Source organism: Carassius auratus, unplaced genomic scaffold (assembly GCF_003368295.1).
Source record: "Carassius auratus strain Wakin unplaced genomic scaffold, ASM336829v1 scaf_tig00000311, whole genome shotgun sequence".
NCBI classification, from domain to species: Eukaryota; Metazoa; Chordata; class Actinopteri; order Cypriniformes; family Cyprinidae; genus Carassius; species Carassius auratus.
Genome location: NW_020523293.1, coordinates 10744 through 17661, shown reverse-complemented (window position 1 = coordinate 17661; position 6918 = coordinate 10744). Strand labels below are relative to the sequence as shown.

General features: G+C 38.1%; 1 pseudogene; it reads right to left on the bottom strand.

Moving 5' to 3' along the window:
• Positions 1–2473: 2473 nt before the first annotated feature.
• LOC113068982 (myosin light chain 3, skeletal muscle isoform-like) lies at positions 2474–6466 on the bottom strand (annotated as a pseudogene).
• Positions 6467–6918: the final 452 nt, after the last annotated feature.

The following is a 6918-nucleotide window of genomic DNA, read 5'->3' as shown; positions in this document are numbered from 1 at the left end:
TCGCGTTCAGCCAAATGAACAAATCTTTTTTCGAGTCATTTCGTTCATTTTAGCAAAATTTAATTAAAATGTTACGTGTTACTTCCCCAACACATCTAGTACTTACGCAAATGTTGATCACACTACAAACAATACAAAACTAAAATGCTATAAAGATACAGAAAAGAAATTCTTCGCGTGACAGACCCATGCGCTATTTCTGACATTTCTGTCACTGTGTTTTTGTAACTGTTTCTTGAGGATCTCTGGTGTTATTATTTTATACATAAATAAAACCTTGTTATAAATAAAATATTGATTAATTTGTCTTTTTGACTGTCTATCAGTAAATAAACACTAGGCTATATAATAATGTTATAATCCAAGTATTTATAGGCCTAGTTCAATTTTGAGGATTCATTAAATGTTTGTAGGAGCTTTTAGTTTATTTATGAATGAGTTTTTAGCAAAGGCTTACAGCCATACAGAAATTTATATTCAAACACTGACAGCTGACCTTGGTCTTGCCTCAATATAGTTATTTCAATGGGACAACATTCTTCCAGCAAAAAACTCCAGTAATTGGTTCCCTGATTCGCAGATGTCCCGTTAAAACCCTTCTTTCTTTTATAAGTGTTTGTGGCCAGGGGCTCTGTTGAGTGGCTCAAGTTCGTCCTGTGACTATGTTTGTTTTTTTAAATAGTTTTGTATTTGACTAAATTGGTCTGGATTCCCCCCCATGCCCCCCACCCCCTCAAGTTTGCTTGCTTTAGTTTGTAGATAAATTTTATATAATTGTCAATAGTGAAGGCTTGGGAAAGTAGTGAGACTGACGCGACCTTTTTGTTTATTGTAACCTCTTTTTGGACTGTTTTTGGTTGGGTAGCTAGTGTAGTATATTGTATTTTTATGTTTTTTTTTTGAGGGTTTTGTTAAAATCACCAGCTGGAGTGCCATGCAATGAGCTCCACAAGAGGAAACTCCCCTCCAGGACTGGTTCTAACATTCTCACAGGCAACATTCCCCATAATCCTTTGCCCAGACTCATAACCAGTTGCAATGTGTAAGATTGGGACACACTTATGGGCTGCATCCGAAAACGTAGGCAGGTGACTTGCCGCCTTGCTGCCGTATTAGGCAATGACTTTGTAGGAAGCGTTTTTTGCACGAAGGCACTTCATTAAACGGATTTCGGACAGGCTTCTGAGGCAGTGTACGGTTTAATGATCTACGGCAAAATATAGAGAGCTTTGGTGATGACTAATGGGATATTTAATTACTGCAATATTAATTTCTCGCTAGAAATAACATAAAAAGTGGAAAACGTTGATCAGAAACATACATTTACACACAAACTTACCACCGACCGCAACATTCAGATGCCATCTTTATTTTCTGGCTTAACTCTCACAGAATGGAATGCATTGGATTGTGGGATGTCAAAGGCAGTGAAGGATACATCTATGCTGCCTTCAAAAACGGCCAGATGAAGGCATCTCAGGAGACAGGAAATGAAGCTAACAATGAATTAACACGACCTTGGAATGTATCCTCCAAAGGCAGCATTTTTTTAGTTTTCAGATGCAGCCATGTTCACATAGCTGGTGATTGATAGCCTGTAACATATTCTAGTTCCTGTATTTTCATGCCTTGCCTTCGTGTTTTGATCCTGGACTGTTTTCTGGTTGTTTTCTGCTTGCCCTGACCATTGACTGTCTATTGGATTATTCTTGTGTCACCCTTTGGACATATTTGCTGGTATCGACCCTGCATGTTTCACCATGCTCCATAACAAAGCCTTGTGATTAGATCTTCAACTGTGTGGTAATACCTCCAACTTTAGGTTTAGGAAAGTGGCTATTAAAAAAAGTTGTAGGTCCAAGTCAGTTACCAAAGAAATTTCCTTATACTGTATTTGCATGCTGGATTATCCTTTTTTATACCATTAAAATGTTTTAAAAGGTCCATTGCTTCCAATTGCTCTTTCCATGTTGGACCCGGCCTTTTACCCCTAGATGGGGTGTAACATACCCAACAACACTCACAAAAAACACACTTTGTACTTGATTCATATCTTTCCAATAGTTACTTGACTGGACACCATTTGTTCAGTGTGAGGTGCTGTAAATCAGCTCAGCTCAATGTTGCATCCTTTTAGTGAATGTAACTCTTGGCTACAGAACAAGGTTTTTCTTAGTAAAGTCCTTTGAGAGTTGTCTAGTGACAACGAGTCTGGGTTTATCTTATGTGCCTGGTAAAAGATCCTGACATTGGGGATTAGAACAAACTGGGTACACTAGGTAAACCAAAGTCAAAGTTGATCTGCTGACAGCTGTGTTGATCCTCCCTTGGGACAGAGTCAGAAAAAATTTTTCAAGAGACAAACAGAGTTGGAATTAGGATTATGAATTTTGCTGATATAAAACAGCTTAACACTGGTGGTTGAAGAACAGACCGATTTTAATCAGTTGTACAATAAAATAAAAAAAAGTTGCATTATTTATGATTCATCGATGACATCATGAATCACTGATGAGAGGACAGTTTTCACACTCGACCTTCAGCTCACTGACGTGCATGTGAGGCTGCTACTGTACCTAGGCCATCAGAAAATATATAGTTATTGTTCATTTAAGTTTAAAATGTACTAGCAAAATGTATTATATTTCAGATCAGGACTTCTCAACTAAGGGGTTTGCCATCCTGTAAGAGATCATGAGGTCAGGAAGTTATGAACTGGCAGAATTACATTTATATAATTGATATCATTATATTTATTGAATTGTTAATGTAACACAGGGGGTACTTCAAACAAATCATAGGGATCATAGACCAAAAAATTAAATATAAAAAGGTTGGGACGCCTTGGTTTGGATGCACTTACCAGAAGAGGTCCCTCAGTCAGTCATGACATGTTTTATAAAAGCTTGGATAAAGAATATCAAGATTCATTTCAATGAGAACCTTCATGACATCAATTTTGTCAGTAGAGGAAAGTCTTTAGTAAACTGCTCTTACCTTCATAGTTAATACAACCATTTGTGTCTTCTTGCCCTGCCAGCAAACTGATCCACTTCACCCTCAGACAGTCTCTCACCTGAAAATGAGCCGGGGTTATAATGAGCAAAATGAAAATGAAATATTTCAATTGAAGAAAAATTATGATTTTTTTGGATTTGGCACATTTTCTCTCCCCAATTCCATACCCAAAGTAGCAAGCACATGGCGGAGTTCAGCCCCCATGACTGTTCCATTCCCTTCTTTGTCAAAGACCCGAAGTCCTTCCACAAAATCTTCAAATGTGCCCCTTTCATTAGATTTTGAAACTTGTTGATACATTGGCAGGAAAGTCTCAAAGTCGATCAGTTTGGATTCCATTTCTGAATGACACAATTTAAAAAGACCAATTTAGCAAATTATATATTTAGAAAAAAAAATTATTATTCAAAAATCCAAATGGCCTCCATTGACTTTATGGAGTGGGGGGGGGACTTCTTCTTTTGGGTTCCATGGAAGAAATAAAGGGTTGGGCATAGCATGAAAATGAACGCAAATTATCCATTTAAGCTTCAATAGCACACAATTGCATAAAGTGAATGTTACATTTAGTAAGTGTCACCATTTTTTGTCAATGTTATGATGTGTTGAGGTGTCCTAATGCATTCCTGTGGTCAGAATGGCACCTTGACTTAGTGAGCCATTATGATGAGAATGAACTTGATCTTAATATTCAGAGAATGTCTTGCTAATGTAACAGAGGACTAACTGCTAATGATATCTTTGACGTTTGTGCCAATCAACATCTCAGTAATCTCTGACATTTGTGTTAAGTCTTTCCCTTGGTTTGCTCCCGTAGGATCCAGTGGCACTTGGGAAAGCACTAGTTGAATTAATTTATAAACCTGTGGATCTCAACCATTTTCCTGGTGCTATGAACACTGCACATTTTGCATTCCTCCTAGTCACAACAGCTGTTTTTTCCCCAACTGTGAGACTACCTTCGGGCTTTGGTTTCCCAAGAACTTTCAAAACTTCAGCATTGGTTGGGTTCTGACCCAAAGCTCTCATCACATCTCCACATTGAGCTAGTGAAATCTTCATCTCCCCCAATGGAGTCCTGGCAAACAACAGGAAAGCTTCTTTGAACTCTGTATAAAAATGAAATTACATTAAGTTAGTTAATTTTCAACTAAGTTGATCATATGACCTTTTAAAGTGTTAGTTCACAGAAAAATGAAAATTATGTCATTAATGACTCCAAACCCGTAAGACCTCCGTTCATCTTCGAAATACAGTTTAAGATATTTTAGATTTGGTCCAAGAGCTTTCGGCCCCTCCATTGAAAATGTATGAATGGTATACTGTCCATGTCCAGAAAGGTAATAAAAACATCTTCAAGTTAGTCCACACACAGAGCGTCTGAACTGAACAGATTCTTTTGATGATTGATTCTGAACTGATTCGGTGCTAGTGTTATGAGTGCGGGTAAACCGAAGGCTTGAATCAAGGGCAATCATCGCCAATGATGCCATTACGTCAAACGCAAAACCGGTGAACTGTTTTCTTCAACCAGTTTATTGAATCGATCTGTCTGAAAGAACTACTGGTGATCCAAAAACCGATGCAACCGGTTCTTGACTTGAGAAAGAGTCAGTGTTTTGTTCGTTATCTGGCTCGGCTCTGTGTTCATCTTCAGTTCTCTCTTCACAGCAGTTCAGTCAGTGTACTGTTTGAGTAAATGAATTACTCCGGGATATTGGTTTGTTTGAATTCAGAGGGAGTGTCAGACACATTAAAAAAGTTAACAGCTTAAGTCATTTGTGGAGTAATGCGTATTGGAGACGCAAACCGTTTCAATTGATTCAGTTCGATTTGGTGAACTGGTTCAAGAAGATCCGGTTACATCGAGTGATACTTTCACGAACCAGACATCACTAAATTGCAGTGCTTTGAACTCTCTCACAACAGACACGGAAGAGAAGACAATTCTGAATAAAGTCATAGTTTTTGCTATTTTTGGACCAAAATGTATTTTCGATGCTTCAAAAAACTCTAACTGACCCTCTGATGTCGCATGGACTACTTTGATGATGTTTTTCTTACCTTTCTGGACATGGACAGTATACCGTACATACAGCTTCAATGGAGAGACTGAAAGCTCTCGGACCAAATCTTAAATATCTTAAACTGTGTTCCGAAGATGAACGGAAGTCTTGCGGTTTTGGAACGACATGAGGGTGAGTTATTAATGACATAATTTACATTTTTGGGTGAACTATCCCTTTAAGGCTGTTCCTTACCTTCAAGCTGTTCAGCACTGAGATTACCCTGAAACCCAGAACAAGAAGTGTTTATTTTAGGTTTTTGTAGACATTTTCGTCTTAAAGTCATCAGTAAAATATATCAAATGAGACATAGTCATTTAGTGCTGACTCACACATGAAATGCATTTTTGAATTTTTGATCATTAAAGATCTTCTACCATATACTACTGAACAGATGTTTGCGTCATGTGTTTAATAACAGTCTGGCAGTTGTTCTGCCATCATTTTTTCCTGGCACCACAAATAATCTCCTCTCAAAGCACACAGTCGGTTTATGAGATCATATCATCCATATCTGTCTCCCTGGGGAGTCTAAGTTAGGAAGTGTATGAATACAGTGGTAAGTGGTAAGACCTCATAGATCAGTAGCAGGTGCGTGTAGATCCATGACAAGAACTACTACTAGAATCCAGCCATGAAGCAGTGAATTGTACAGTACATGTTCAGGCAACCGCTTAGCAAAATGTGCAGTTTTTTCAATAGAAATGATCCAGCAATTAAACTATTTGAAATTAATTAGTTACCTTTTGCATTGGGGATCTTTGCTGTGTCTACACCATTCCGGTTATTGATCAGGATTTATTATTATTTTTTTTCTGTAAATTTCTGTATTTTTTTTTTAATGAATTTCAGTGTCAGCACATCTCAATTTTAAATATGTGGACTGAGACTTTTCATTTTGAAAAATTTATCATGGTGCCTCACTTGTACTTGATTACCCAATGCTTGTCAATAAAGAGAAAATCTAGATTTAGAATCTATAATTTAGTCTTTTTACTGTACATACACATTTAAATACAGAAGTCAACCATTATTGTGGGCACACCAATACAGGCCATTGGACACCTGAGTAAAATTAAATGCCACAACACAACACAACACAACACAACACAGAGACTTACTACAGCAGCAGGATCATATTTAAAAGCTGGATCTGGTTCTGGGGCTGCTGCCACTGGGGCTGCTCCAGGAGCAGGACTGGCTTTTTCAGGAGGTTTTGTAGCTGACTCCGATGTTGGGGCAGAAGCAGCCTTCTCCAGCGCTGGCGCTGTTGGTTTAGGATCAGCTGTTGACACTGGTCCTTCTGCTTCAGTAGCTGGTTCTTTTTTGTAGCTGGAGCTGGGCTTTCCTTCTTTTTTGGGCACTGGCTTTTGTGAAGCCATAGTGGTGCAATTACAACAAGTGAATGGACAAAACAAAACCTTATTCAAATGTTTGATTGCTGTTAATTGGTATGGATTGGAGCCCTAGATGTTATATACCCTCCTCCATCTCCCTAAATTTGCTGCACCTCCCCAATATCACTACCATTTCTAAAAAAGGAAAGAATGCTGTGACTCCAGTGGGATCACTGTAATTGACAGGATACAAATTCACTCCCCACTTCACTTTTAATCAACACCATCATACACATCTCTCCTGTGAATATTTTGCATTAGGCACTATAAATGGATAGATGGATATTATTATATATTTTTTTGCACTTTTCCACTGCATGGTAAGATTAGGTACAGTTCACTTTTGGGGTTTTACAGTACCTAGTACCTGGTTCTTTTTTTAGCACCACCTAGGCTGAGGTTTCAAGTGAAACGTACCGTTAACAATACGTGACATG